This window comes from Oncorhynchus mykiss, chromosome 5 (genome assembly GCF_057628025.1).
Source record: "Oncorhynchus mykiss isolate SJ-2025 chromosome 5, ASM5762802v1, whole genome shotgun sequence".
NCBI classification, from domain to species: domain Eukaryota; kingdom Metazoa; phylum Chordata; class Actinopteri; order Salmoniformes; family Salmonidae; genus Oncorhynchus; species Oncorhynchus mykiss.
In genome coordinates, this window is record NC_143026.1 from 52,989,821 (window position 1) to 53,006,325 (window position 16,505).

General features: G+C 32.5%; 1 long non-coding RNA gene across 1 annotated transcript; it reads right to left on the reverse strand.

Annotated features, from left to right (window-relative positions):
- Positions 1 to 384: 384 nt before the first annotated feature.
- LOC149983510 (uncharacterized) lies at positions 385 to 6,255 on the reverse strand. The gene is made up of 3 exons (XR_016496436.1): positions 6,051 to 6,255; positions 5,620 to 5,681; positions 385 to 747 (listed from the first exon to the last, which is right to left on the reverse strand). It is a non-coding gene; the product is annotated as an uncharacterized LOC149983510 (long non-coding RNA).
- Between the last annotated feature and the right edge of the window lie 10,250 nt (positions 6,256 to 16,505).

Here is a 16,505-nt window from a genome sequence, read left to right on the forward strand (position 1 = left end):
TCGATGAATCAATTAATTTTTTGCAAGTTGCATTACGGAAAAATAATATTACACTTTTCCATTAACAAAGTTCTAAATCATGTTGTGATTCACTCACTCTGGATGAATTTTTGCAAGTTGCATTGCAATACGGAAATAATATTACACTTTTCCATTAACAAAGTTATAAATCATGTTGTGATTCACTCACTCTGGATGAATTTTTGCAAGTTGCATTGCAATAAGGAAATAATATTACACTTTTCCATTAACAAAGTTATAAATCATGTTTTGATTCCACTCTGGATTAAAAATTTTTGCTGTACTGTTTCATTCCTGAATCGATGAATCGATGAATTTTTGCAAGTTGCATTGTAATACGGAAATAATATTACACTTTTCCATTAACCTTTCTGATCTCCCCATCCCGGATCCGGGTTCGTGAATACAGACTCAAGCTCATTACCATAACGCAACGTTAACTATTCATGAAAATCGCAAATGAAATGAAATAAATATGCTAGCTCTCAAGCTTAGCCTTTTGTTAACAACACTGTCATCTCAGATTTTCAAAATATGCTTCTCAACCATTGCAAAACAAGCATTTGTGTAACAGTATTGATGGCTAACGTAGCATTTAGCATTAGCATTCAGCTGGCAACATTTACACAAAAAAAACAGAAAAGCATTCAAAAAAATCATTTACCTTTGAAGAACTTCAGATGTTTTCAATGAGGAGACTCTCAGATAGCAAATGTTCAGTTTTTCCTGAAAGATTATTTGTTTAGGACAAATCGCTCCGTTTTCTGCGTCACGTTTAGCTATGAAAAAACCCCTGTATCCAGGATTGTGTAAATCTATCAGCAAGCTCATTAGCATAACACAACGTTAACTATTTATGAAAATCGCAAATGAAATGAAATAAATATGCCATCTCTCAAGCTTAGCCTTTTGTAAACAACACTGTCATCTCAGATTTTCAAAATATGCTTCTCAACCATAGGAAAACAATCATTTGTGTAAAAGTAGCTAGCTAGAGTTAGCATTTCGCGTTAGCATTTAGCGTTAGCATTAGCGTTAGCATCCAGCACGCAACATTAACAAAAACATAAAAGCCTTCAAATAAAATCATTTACCTTTGAAGAACTTCTGATGTTTTCAATGAGGATACTCTCAGTTAGATAGCAGATGCTCAGTTTTTCCAAAAAGATTCCTTGTGTATTAGAAATAGCTCCGTTTTATACATCACATTTGGCTACCAAAAAAAATCCATAAATTCAGTCCTCAAAACGCAAACTTTTTTCCAAATTAACTCCATAATATCGACTGAAAACATGGCAAACGTTGTTTAGAATCAATCCTCAAGGTGTTTTTCACATATCTCTTCATTGATACATCGTTCTTGGAAACATGCTTTCTCTCCTGAATCCCAGGAGAAAATGCCTGCACCTGAAGATTACGCACAAATTTAGACAAAGGACACCGGGCGGACCTCTGGAAAATGTAGTCTCTTATGGCCAATCTTCCAATGATATGCCTACAAATACGTCACAATGCTGCTAAGACCTTGGGCGAACGACAGAAAGTGTAGGCTCATTCCTTGCGCAATCACAGCCATATAAGGAGAGAATGGAAAACAGAGCTTCAGAAATTCTGCTAATTCCTGGGTGATGCATCATCTTGGTTTCGCCTGTAGAATGAGTTCTGGGGCACTTACAGACAAAATCTTTGCAGATTCTGAAACTTCAGAGTGTTTTCTTTCCAAAACTGTCAAGAATATGCATAGTCGAGCATCTTTTCGTGACAAAATATCGCGCTTAAAACGGGAACGTTTTTTATCCAAAAATGAAATAGCGCCCCTAGAGCTCTAAGAGGTTAACAAAGTTCTAAATCATGTTGTGATTCACTCACTCTGGATGAATTTTTGCAAGTTGCATTGTAATACGGAAATAATATTACACTTTTCCATTAACAAAGTTCTAAATCATGTTGTGATTCACTCACTCTGGATGAATTTTTGCAAGTTGCATTGCAATACGGAAATAATATTACACTTTTCCATTAACAAAGTTCTAAATCATGTTGTGATTCACTCACTCTGGATGAATTTTTGCAAGTTGCATTGCAATAAGGAAATAATATTACACTTTTCCATTAACAAAGTTATAAATCATGTTTTGATTCCACTCTGGATTAAATTTTTTTGCTGTACTGTTTCATTCATGAATCGATGAATCGATGAATTTTTGCAAGTTGCATTACGGAAAAATAATATTACACTTTTCCATTAACAAAGTTCTAAATCCTGTTGTGATTCCACTCTGGATTATATTTTTTTGCTGTTCTGTTTCATTCATGAATCGATGAATCGATGAATTTTTTGCAAGTTGCATTACGGAAAAATAATATTACACTTTTCCATTAACAAATTTCTAAATCATGTTGTGATTCACTCACTCTGGATGAATTTTTGCAAGTTGCATTGCAATACGGAAATAATATTACACTTTTCCATTAACAAAGTTCTAAATCATGTTGTGATTCACTCACTCTGGATGAATTTTTGCAAGTTGCATTCCAATAAGGAAATAATATTACACTTTTCCATTAACAAAGTTATAAATCATGTTTTGATTCCACTCTGGATTAAAAAATTTTGCTGTACTGTTTCATTCATGAATCGATGAATCGATGAATTTTTGCAAGTTGCATTGTAATACGGAAATAATATTACACTTTTCCATTAACAAAGTTCTAAATCATGTTGTGATTCACTCACTCTGGATGAATTTTTGCAAGTTGCATTGCAATAAAGGAAATAATATTACACTTTTCCATAAACAAAGTTATAAATCATGTTTTGATTCACTCACTCTGGATTACATTTTTTTGCTGTACTGTTTCATTCATGAATCGATGAATCGATGAATTTTTGCAAGTTGCATTACGGAAAAATAATATTACACTTTTCCATTAACAAAGTTCTAAATCCTGTTGTGATTCCACTCTGGATTACATTTTTTTGCTGTTCTGTTTCATTCATGAATCGATGAATCGATGAATTTTTTGCAAGTTGCATTACGGAAAAATAATATTACACTTTTCCATTAACAAAGTTCTAAATCATGTTGTGATTCACTCACTCTGGATGAATTTTTGCAAGTTGCATTACGGAGAAATAATATTACACTTTTCCATTAACAAAGTTCTAAATCATGTTGTGATTCACTCACTCTGGATGAATTTTTGCAAGTTGCATTCCAATAAGGAAATAATATTACACTTTTCCATTAACAAAGTTATAAATCATGTTTTGATTCCACTCTGGATTAAAATTTTTTGCTGTACTGTTTCATTCATGAATCGATGAATCGATGAATTTTTGCAAGTTGCATTACGGAAAAATAATATTACACTTTTCCATTAACAAAGTTCTAAATCCTGTTGTGATTCCACTCTGGATTACATTTTTTTGCTGTTCTGTTTCATTCATGAATCGATGAATCAATGAATTTTTTGCAAGTTGCATTACGGAAAAATAATATTACACTTTTCCATTAACAAAGTTCTAAATCATGTTGTGATTCACTCACTCTGGATGATTTTTTGCAAGTTGCATTGCAATACGCAAATAATATTACACTTTTCCATTAACCTTTCTGATCTCCCCATCCCGGATCCGGGTTCGTGAATACAGACTCAAGCTCATTACCATAACGCAACGTTAACTATTCATGAAAATCGCAAATGAAATGAAATAAATATGCTAGCTCTCAAGCTTAGCCTTTTGTTAACAACACTGTCATCTCAGATTTTCAAAATATGCTTCTCAACCATTGCAAAACAAGCATTTGTGTAACAGTATTGATGGCTAACGTAGCATTTAGCATTAGCATTCAGCTGGCAACATTTACACAAAAATGCATAGTCGAGCATCTTTTCGTGACAAAATATCGCGCTTAAAACGGGAACGTTTTTTATCCAAAAATGAAATAGCGCCCCTAGAGCTCTAAGAGGTTAACAAAGTTCTAAATCATGTTGTGATTCACTCACTCTGGATGAATTTTTGCAAGTTGCATTGTAATACGGAAATAATATTACACTTTTCCATTAACAAAGTTCTAAATCATGTTGTGATTCACTCACTCTGGATGAATTTTTGCAAGTTGCATTGCAATACGGAAATAATATTACACTTTTCCATTAACAAAGTTCTAAATCATGTTGTGATTCACTCACTCTGGATGAATTTTTGCAAGTTGCATTCCAATAAGGAAATAATATTACACTTTTCCATTAACAAAGTTATAAATCATGTTTTGATTCCACTCTGGATTAAAAAATTTTGCTGTACTGTTTCATTCATGAATCGATGAATCGATGAATTTTTGCAAGTTGCATTGTAATACGGAAATAATATTACACTTTTCCATTAACAAAGTTCTAAATCATGTTGTGATTCACTCACTCTGGATGAATTTTTGCAAGTTGCATTGCAATAAAGGAAATAATATTACACTTTTCCATAAACAAAGTTATAAATCATGTTTTGATTCACTCACTCTGGATTACATTTTTTTGCTGTACTGTTTCATTCATGAATCGATGAATCGATGAATTTTTGCAAGTTGCATTACGGAAAAATAATATTACACTTTTCCATTAACAAAGTTCTAAATCCTGTTGTGATTCCACTCTGGATTACATTTTTTTGCTGTTCTGTTTCATTCATGAATCGATGAATCGATGAATTTTTTGCAAGTTGCATTACGGAAAAATAATATTACACTTTTCCATTAACAAAGTTCTAAATCATGTTGTGATTCACTCACTCTGGATGAATTTTTGCAAGTTGCATTACGGAGAAATAATATTACACTTTTCCATTAACAAAGTTCTAAATCATGTTGTGATTCACTCACTCTGGATGAATTTTTGCAAGTTGCATTGCAATAAGGAAATAATATTACACTTTTCCATTAACAAAGTTATAAATCATGTTTTGATTCCACTCTGGATTAAATTTTTTTGCTGTACTGTTTCATTCATGAATCGATGAATCGATGAATTTTTGCAAGTTGCATTACGGAAAAATAATATTACACTTTTCCATTAACAAAGTTCTAAATCCTGTTGTGATTCCACTCTGGATTACATTTTTTTGCTGTTCTGTTTCATTCATGAATCGATGAATCGATGAATTTTTTGCAAGTTGCATTACGGAAAAATAATATTACACTTTTCCATTAACAAAGTTCTAAATCATGTTGTGATTCACTCACTCTGGATGAATTTTTGCAAGTTGCATTGCAATACGGAAATAATATTACACTTTTCCATTAACCTTTCTGATCTCCCCATCCCGGATCCGGGTTCGTGAATACAGACTCAAGCTCATTACCATAACGCAACGTTAACTATTCATGAAAATCGCAAATGAAATGAAATAAATATGCTAGCTCTCAAGCTTAGCCTTTTGTTAACAACACTGTCATCTCAGATTTTCAAAATATGCTTCTCAACCATTGCAAAACAAGCATTTGTGTAACAGTATTGATGGCTAACGTAGCATTTAGCATTAGCATTCAGCTGGCAACATTTACACAAAAAAACAGAAAAGCATTCAAAAAAATCATTTACCTTTGAAGAACTTCAGATGTTTTCAATGAGGAGACTCTCAGATAGCAAATGTTCAGTTTTTCCTGAAAGATTATTTGTTTAGGACAAATCGCTCCGTTTTCTGCGTCACGTTTAGCTATGAAAAAAAACCCTGTATCCAGGATTGTGTAAATCTATCAGCAAGCTCATTAGCATAACACAACGTTAACTATTTATGAAAATCGCAAATGAAATGAAATAAATATGCCATCTCTCAAGCTTAGCCTTTTGTAAACAACACTGTCATCTCAGATTTTCAAAATATGCTTCTCAACCATAGGAAAACAATCATTTGTGTAAAAGTAGCTAGCTAGAGTTAGCATTTCGCGTTAGCATTTAGCGTTAGCATTAGCGTTAGCATCCAGCACGCAACATTAACAAAAACATAAAAGCCTTCAAATAAAATAATTTACCTTTGAAGAACTTCTGATGTTTTCAATGAGGATACTCTCAGTTAGATAGCAGATGCTCAGTTTTTCCAAAAAGATTCCTTGTGTATTAGAAATAGCTCCGTTTTATACATCACATTTGGCTACCAAAAAAAATCCATAAATTCAGTCCTCAAAACGCAAACTTTTTTCCCAGGAGAAAATGCCTGCACCTGAAGATTACGCACAAATTTAGACAAAGGACACCGGGCGGACCTCTGGAAAATGTAGTCTCTTATGGCCAATCTTCCAATGATATGCCTACAAATACGTCACAATGCTGCTAAGACCTTGGGCGAACGACAGAAAGTGTAGGCTCATTCCTTGCGCAATCACAGCCATATAAGGAGAGAATGGAAAACAGAGCTTCAGAAATTCTGCTAATTCCTGGGTGATGCATCATCTTGGTTTCACCTGTAGAATGAGTTCTGGGGCACTTACAGACAAAATCTTTGCAGATTCTGAAACTTCAGAGTGTTTTCTTTCCAAAACTGTCAAGAATATGCATAGTCGAGCATCTTTTCGTGACAAAATATCGCGCTTAAAACGGGAACGTTTTTTATCCAAAAATGAAATAGCGCCCCTAGAGCTCTAAGAGGTTTTAACAAAGTTCTAAATCATGTTGTGATTCACTCACTCTGGATGAATTTTTGCAAGTTGCATTGTAATACGGAAATAATATTACACTTTTCCATTAACAAAGTTCTAAATCATGTTGTGATTCACTCACTCTGGATGAATTTTTGCAAGTTGCATTCCAATAAGGAAATAATATTACACTTTTCCATTAACAAAGTTATAAATCATGTTTTGATTCCACTCTGGATTAAAATTTTTTGCTGTACTGTTTCATTCATGAATCGATGAATCGATGAATTTTTGCAAGTTGCATTGTAATACGGAAATAATATTACACTTTTCCATTAACAAAGTTCTAAATCATGTTGTGATTCACTCACTCTGGATGAATTTTTGCAAGTTGCATTGCAATAAAGGAAATAATATTACACTTTTCCATTAACAAAGTTATAAATCATGTTTTGATTCACTCACTCTGGATTACATTTTTTTGCTGTACTGTTTCATTCATGAATCGATGAATCGATGAATTTTTGCAAGTTGCATTACGGAAAAATAATATTACACTTTTCCATTAACAAAGTTCTAAATCCTGTTGTGATTCCACTCTGGATTACATTTTTTTGCTGTTCTGTTTCATTCATGAATCGATGAATCGATGAATTTTTTGCAAGTTGCATTACGGAAAAATAATATTACAATTTTCCATTAACAAAGTTCTAAATCATGTTGTGATTCACTCACTCTGGATGAATTTTTGCAAGTTGCATTACGGAGAAATAATATTACAATTTTCCATTAACAAAGTTCTAAATCATGTTGTGATTCACTCACTCTGGATGAATTTTTGCAAGTTGCATTCCAATAAGGAAATAATATTACACTTTTCCATTAACAAAGTTATAAATCATGTTTTGATTCCACTCTGGATTAAAATTTTTTGCTGTACTGTTTCATTCATGAATCGATGAATTGATGAATTTTTGCAAGTTGCATTACGGAAAAATAATATTACACTTTTCCATTAACAAAGTTCTAAATCCTGTTGTGATTCCACTCTGGATTACATTTTTTTGCTGTTCTGTTTCATTCATGAATCGATGAATCGATGAATTTTTTGCAAGTTGCATTACGGAAAAATAATATTACACTTTTCCATTAACAAAGTTCTAAATCATGTTGTGATTCACTCACTCTGGATGATTTTTTGCAAGTTGCATTGCAATACGGAAATAATATTACACTTTTCCATTAACAAAGTTATAAATCATGTTGTGATTCACTCACTCTGGATGAATTTTTGCAAGTTGCATTGCAATAAGGAAATAATATTACACTTTTCCATTAACAAAGTTATAAATCATGTTTTGATTCCACTCTGGATTAAAAATTTTTGCTGTACTGTTTCATTCATGAATCGATGAATCGATGAATTTTTTGCAAGTTGCATTACGGAAAAATAATATTACACTTTTCCATTAACAAAGTTCTAAATCATGTTGTGATTCACTCACTCTGGATGAATTTTTGCAAGTTGCATTGCAATACGGAAATAATATTACACTTTTCCATTAACAAAGTTATAAATCATGTTGTGATTCACGCACTCTGGATGAATTTTTGCAAGTTGCATTGCAATAAAGGAAATAATATTACACTTTTCCATTAACAAAGTTATAAATCATGTTGTGATTCACTCACTCTGGATGAATTTTTGCAAGTTGCATTGCAATAAGGAAATAATATTACACTTTTCCATTAACAAAGTTATAAATCATGTTTTGATTCCACTCTGGATTAAATTTTTTTGCTGTACTGTTTCATTCATGAATCGATGAATCGATGAATTTTTGCAAGTTGCATTACGGAAAAATAATATTACACTTTTCCATTAACAAAGTTCTAAATCCTGTTGTGATTCCACTCTGGATTACATTTTTTTGCTGTTCTGTTTCATTCATGAATCGATGAATCGATGAATTTTTTGCAAGTTGCATTACGGAAAAATAATATTACACTTTTCCATTAACAAAGTTCTAAATCATGTTGTGATTCACTCACTCTGGATGAATTTTTGCAAGTTGCATTACGGAGAAATAATATTACACTTTTCCATTAACAAAGTTCTAAATCATGTTGTGATTCACTCACTCTGGATGAATTTTTGCAAGTTGCATTCCAATAAGGAAATAATATTACACTTTTCCATTAACAAAGTTCTAAATCATGTTGTGATTCACTCACTCTGGATGAATTTTTGCAAGTTGCATTGCAATACGGAAATAATATTACACTTTTCCATTAACAAAGTTCTAAATCATGTTGTGATTCACTCACTCTGGATGAATTTTTGCAAGTTGCATTGCAATAAGGAAATAATATTACACTTTTCCATTAACAAAGTTATAAATCATGTTTTGATTCCACTCTGGATTAAATTTTTTTGCCCTACTGTTTCATTCATGAATCGATGAATCGATGAATTTTTGCAAGTTGCATTACGGAAAAATAATATTACACTTTTCCATTAACAAAGTTCTAAATCCTGTTGTGATTCCACTCTGGATTACATTTTTTTGCTGTTCTGTTTCATTCATGAATCGATGAATCGATGAATTTTTTGCAAGTTGCATTACGGAAAAATAATATTACACTTTTCCATTAACAAAGTTCTAAATCATGTTGTGATTCACTCACTCTGGATGAATTTTTGCAAGTTGCATTGCAATACGGAAATAATATTACACTTTTCCATTAACAAAGTTCTAAATCATGTTGTGATTCACTCACTCTGGATGAATTTTTGCAAGTTGCATTCCAATAAGGAAATAATATTACACTTTTCCATTAACAAAGTTATAAATCATGTTTTGATTCCACTCTGGATTAAAATTTTTTGCTGTACTGTTTCATTCATGAATCGATGAATCGATGAATTTTTGCAAGTTGCATTGTAATACGGAAATAATATTACACTTTTCCATTAACAAAGTTCTAAATCATGTTGTGATTCACTCACTCTGGATGAATTTTTGCAAGTTGCATTGCAATAAAGGAAATAATATTACACTTTTCCATTAACAAAGTTATAAATCATGTTTTGATTCACTCACTCTGGATTACATTTTTTTGCTGTACTGTTTCATTCATGAATCGATGAATTGATGAATTTTTGCAAGTTGCATTACGGAAAAATAATATTACACTTTTCCATTAACAAAGTTCTAAATCCTGTTGTGATTCCACTCTGGATTACATTTTTTTGCTGTTCTGTTTCATTCATGAATCGATGAATCGATGAATTTTTTGCAAGTTGCATTACGGAAAAATAATATTACACTTTTCCATTAACAAAGTTCTAAATCATGTTGTGATTCACTCACTCTGGATGAATTTTTGCAAGTTGCATTACGGAGAAATAATATTACACTTTTCCATTAACAAAGTTCTAAATCATGTTGTGATTCACTCACTCTGGATGAATTTTTGCAAGTTGCATTCCAATAAGGAAATAATATTACACTTTTCCATTAACAAAGTTATAAATCATGTTTTGATTCCACTCTGGATTAAAATTTTTTGCTGTACTGTTTCATTCATGAATCGATGAATCGATGAATTTTTGCAAGTTGCATTACGGAAAAATAATATTACACTTTTCCATTAACAAAGTTCTAAATCCTGTTGTGATTCCACTCTGGATTACATTTTTTTGCTGTTCTGTTTCATTCATGAATCGATGAATCGATGAATTTTTTGCAAGTTGCATTACGGAAAAATAATATTACACTTTTCCATTAACAAAGTTCTAAATCATGTTGTGATTCACTCACTCTGGATGATTTTTTGCAAGTTGCATTGCAATACGGAAATAATATTACACTTTTCCATTAACAAAGTTATAAATCATGTTGTGATTCACTCACTCTGGATGAATTTTTGCAAGTTGCATTGCAATAAGGAAATAATATTACACTTTTCCATTAACAAAGTTATAAATCATGTTTTGATTCCACTCTGGATTAAAATTTTTTGCTGTACTGTTTCATTCATGAATCGATGAATCGATGAATTTTTGCAAGTTGCATTGTAATACGGAAATAATATTACACTTTTCCATTAACAAAGTTCTAAATCATGTTGTGATTCACTCACTCTGGATGAATTTTTGCAAGTTGCATTGCAATACGGAATAATATTACACTTTTCCATTAACAAAGTTCTAAATCATGTTGTGATTCACTCACTCTGGATGAATTTTTGCAAGCTGCATTGCAATAAAGGAAATAATATTACACTTTTCCATTAACAAAGTTATAAATCATGTTTTGATTCCACTCTGGATTAAATTTTTTTGCTGTACTGTTTCATTCATGAATCGATGAATCGATGAATTTTTGCAAGTTGCATTACGGAAAAATAATATTACACTTTTCCATTAACAAAGTTCTAAATCCTGTTGTGATTCCACTCTGGATTACATTTTTTTGCTGTTCTGTTTCATTCATGAATCGATGAATCGATTAATTTTTTGCAAGTTGCATTACGGAAAAATAATATTACACTTTTCCATTAACAAAGTTCTAAATCATGTTGTGATTCACTCACTCTGGATGAATTTTTGCAAGTTGCATTGCAATACGGAAATAATATTACACTTTTCCATTAACCTTTCTGATCTCCCCATCCCGGATCCGGGTTCGTGAATACAGACTCAAGCTCATTACCATAACGCAACGTTAACTATTCATGAAAATCGCAAATGAAATGAAATAAATATGCTAGCTCTCAAGCTTAGCCTTTTGTTAACAACACTGTCATCTCAGATTTTCAAAATATGCTTCTCAACCATTGCAAAACAAGCATTTGTGTAACAGTATTGATGGCTAACGTAGCATTTAGCATTAGCATTCAGCTGGCAACATTTACACAAAAAAACAGAAAAGCATTCAAAAAAATCATTTACCTTTGAAGAACTTCAGATGTTTTCAATGAGGAGACTCTCAGATAGCAAATGTTCAGTTTTTCCTGAAAGATTATTTGTTTAGGACAAATCGCTCCGTTTTCTGCGTCACGTTTAGCTATGAAAAAACCCCTGTATCCAGGATTGTGTAAATCTATCAGCAAGCTCATTAGCATAACACAACGTTAACTATTTATGAAAATCGCAAATGAAATGAAATAAATATGCCATCTCTCAAGCTTAGCCTTTTGTAAACAACACTGTCATCTCAGATTTTCAAAATATGCTTCTCAACCATAGGAAAACAATCATTTGTGTAAAAGTAGCTAGCTAGAGTTAGCATTTCGCGTTAGCATTTAGCGTTAGCATTAGCGTTAGCATCCAGCACGCAACATTAACAAAAACATAAAAGCCTTCAAATAAAATCATTTACCTTTGAAGAACTTCTGATGTTTTCAATGAGGATACTCTCAGTTAGATAGCAGATGCTCAGTTTTTCCAAAAAGATTCCTTGTGTATTAGAAATAGCTCCGTTTTATACATCACATTTGGCTACCAAAAAAAATCCATAAATTCAGTCCTCAAAACGCAAACTTTTTTCCAAATTAACTCCATAATATCGACTGAAAACATGGCAAACGTTGTTTAGAATCAATCCTCAAGGTGTTTTTCACATATCTCTTCATTGATACATCGTTCTTGGAAACATGCTTTCTCTCCTGAATCCCAGGAGAAAATGCCTGCACCTGAAGATTACGCACAAATTTAGACAAAGGACACCGGGCGGACCTCTGGAAAATGTAGTCTCTTATGGCCAATCTTCCAATGATATGCCTACAAATACGTCACAATGCTGCTAAGACCTTGGGCGAACGACAGAAAGTGTAGGCTCATTCCTTGCGCAATCACAGCCATATAAGGAGAGAATGGAAAACAGAGCTTCAGAAATTCTGCTAATTCCTGGGTGATGCATCATCTTGGTTTCGCCTGTAGAATGAGTTCTGGGGCACTTACAGACAAAATCTTTGCAGATTCTGAAACTTCAGAGTGTTTTCTTTCCAAAACTGTCAAGAATATGCATAGTCGAGCATCTTTTCGTGACAAAATATCGCGCTTAAAACGGGAACGTTTTTTATCCAAAAATGAAATAGCGCCCCTAGAGCTCTAAGAGGTTAACAAAGTTCTAAATCATGTTGTGATTCACTCACTCTGGATGAATTTTTGCAAGTTGCATTGTAATACGGAAATAATATTACACTTTTCCATTAACAAAGTTCTAAATCATGTTGTGATTCACTCACTCTGGATGAATTTTTGCAAGTTGCATTGCAATACGGAAATAATATTACACTTTTCCATTAACAAAGTTATAAATCATGTTTTGATTCCACTCTGGATTAAATTTTTTTGCTGTACTGTTTCATTCATGAATCGATGAATCGATGAATTTTTGCAAGTTGCATTGTAATACGGAAATAATATTACACTTTTCCATTAACAAAGTTATTAATCATGTTTTGATTCCACTCTGGATTAAATTTTTTTGCTGTACTGTTTTCATTCATGAATCGATGAATCGATGAATTTTTGCAAGTTGCATTACGGAAAAATAATATTACACTTTTCCATTAACAAAGTTCTAAATCCTGTTGTGATTCCACTCTGGATTACATTTTTTTGCTGTTCTGTTTCATTCATGAATCGATGAATCGATGAATTTTTTGCAAGTTGCATTACGGAAAAATAATATTACACTTTTCCATTAACAAAGTTCTAAATCATGTTGTGATTCACTCACTCTGGATGAATTTTTGCAAGTTGCATTGCAATACGGAAATAATATTACACTTTTCCATTAACAAAGTTATAAATCATGTTTTGATTCCACTCTGGATTAAATTTTTTTGCTGTACTGTTTCATTCATGAATCGATGAATCGATGAATTTTTGCAAGTTGCATTGTAATACGGAAATAATATTACACTTTTCCATTAACAAAGTTATTAATCATGTTTTGATTCCACTCTGGATTAAATTTTTTTGCTGTACTGTTTTCATTCATGAATCGATGAATCGATGAATTTTTGCAAGTTGCATTACGGAAAAATAATATTACACTTTTCCATTAACAAAGTTCTAAATCCTGTTGTGATTCCACTCTGGATTACATTTTTTTGCTGTTCTGTTTCATTCATGAATCGATGAATCGATGAATTTTTTGCAAGTTGCATTACGGAAAAATAATATTACACTTTTCCATTAACAAAGTTCTAAATCATGTTGTGATTCACTCACTCTGGATGAATTTTTGCAAGTTGCATTACGGAGAAATAATATTACACTTTTCCATTAACAAAGTTCTAAATCATGTTGTGATTCACTCACTCTGGATGAATTTTTGCAAGTTGCATTCCAATAAGGAAATAATATTACACTTTTCCATTAACAAAGTTATAAATCATGTTGTGATTCACTCACTCTGGATTAAAAATTTTTGCAAGTTGCATTGCAATAAGGAAATAATATTACACTTTTCCATTAACAAAGTTATAAATCATGTTTTGATTCCACTCTGGATTAAAAATTTTTGCTGTACTGTTTCATTCATGAATCGATGAATCGATGAATTTTTGCAAGTTGCATTGTAATACGGAAATAATATTACACTTTTCCATTAACAAAGTTCTAAATCATGTTGTGATTCACTCACTCTGGATGAATTTTTGCAAGTTGCATTGCAATACGGAATAATATTACACTTTTCCATTAACAAAGTTCTAAATCATGTTGTGATTCACTCACTCTGGATGAATTTTTGCAAGCTGCATTGCAATAAAGGAAATAATATTACACTTTTCCATTAACAAAGTTATAAATCATGTTTTGATTCCACTCTGGATTAAATTTTTTTGCTGTACTGTTTCATTCATGAATCGATGAATCGATGAATTTTTGCAAGTTGCATTACGGAAAAATAATATTACACTTTTCCATTAACAAAGTTCTAAATCCTGTTGTGATTCCACTCTGGATTACATTTTTTTGCTGTTCTGTTTCATTCATGAATCGATGAATCGATTAATTTTTTGCAAGTTGCATTACGGAAAAATAATATTACACTTTTCCATTAACAAAGTTCTAAATCATGTTGTGATTCACTCACTCTGGATGAATTTTTGCAAGTTGCATTGCAATACGGAAATAATATTACACTTTTCCATTAACCTTTCTGATCTCCCCATCCCGGATCCGGGTTCGTGAATACAGACTCAAGCTCATTACCATAACGCAACGTTAACTATTCATGAAAATCGCAAATGAAATGAAATAAATATGCTAGCTCTCAAGCTTAGCCTTTTGTTAACAACACTGTCATCTCAGATTTTCAAAATATGCTTCTCAACCATTGCAAAACAAGCATTTGTGTAACAGTATTGATGGCTAACGTAGCATTTAGCATTAGCATTCAGCTGGCAACATTTACACAAAAAAACAGAAAAGCATTCAAAAAAATCATTTACCTTTGAAGAACTTCAGATGTTTTCAATGAGGAGACTCTCAGATAGCAAATGTTCAGTTTTTCCTGAAAGATTATTTGTTTAGGACAAATCGCTCCGTTTTCTGCGTCACGTTTAGCTATGAAAAAACCCCTGTATCCAGGATTGTGTAAATCTATCAGCAAGCTCATTAGCATAACACAACGTTAACTATTTATGAAAATCGCAAATGAAATGAAATAAATATGCCATCTCTCAAGCTTAGCCTTTTGTAAACAACACTGTCATCTCAGATTTTCAAAATATGCTTCTCAACCATAGGAAAACAATCATTTGTGTAAAAGTAGCTAGCTAGAGTTAGCATTTCGCGTTAGCATTTAGCGTTAGCATTAGCGTTAGCATCCAGCACGCAACATTAACAAAAACATAAAAGCCTTCAAATAAAATCATTTACCTTTGAAGAACTTCTGATGTTTTCAATGAGGATACTCTCAGTTAGATAGCAGATGCTCAGTTTTTCCAAAAAGATTCCTTGTGTATTAGAAATAGCTCCGTTTTATACATCACATTTGGCTACCAAAAAAAATCCATAAATTCAGTCCTCAAAACGCAAACTTTTTTCCAAATTAACTCCATAATATCGACTGAAAACATGGCAAACGTTGTTTAGAATCAATCCTCAAGGTGTTTTTCACATATCTCTTCATTGATACATCGTTCTTGGAAACATGCTTTCTCTCCTGAATCCCAGGAGAAAATGCCTGCACCTGAAGATTACGCACAAATTTAGACAAAGGACACCGGGCGGACCTCTGGAAAATGTAGTCTCTTATGGCCAATCTTCCAATGATATGCCTACAAATACGTCACAATGCTGCTAAGACCTTGGGCGAACGACAGAAAGTGTAGGCTCATTCCTTGCGCAATCACAGCCATATAAGGAGAGAATGGAAAACAGAGCTTCAGAAATTCTGCTAATTCCTGGGTGATGCATCATCTTGGTTTCGCCTGTAGAATGAGTTCTGGGGCACTTACAGACAAAATCTTTGCAGATTCTGAAACTTCAGAGTGTTTTCTTTCCAAAACTGTCAAGAATATGCATAGTCGAGCATCTTTTCGTGACAAAATATCGCGCTTAAAACGGGAACGTTTTTTATCCAAAAATGAAATAGCGCCCCTAGAGCTCTAAGAGGTTAACAAAGTTCTAAATCATGTTGTGATTCACTCACTCTGGATGAATTTTTGCAAGTTGCATTGTAATACGGAAATAATATTACACTTTTCCATTAACAAAGTTCTAAATCATGTTGTGATTCACTCACTCTGGATGAATTTTTGCAAGTTGCATTGCAATACGGAAATAATATTACACTTTTCCATTAACAAAGTTATAAATCATGT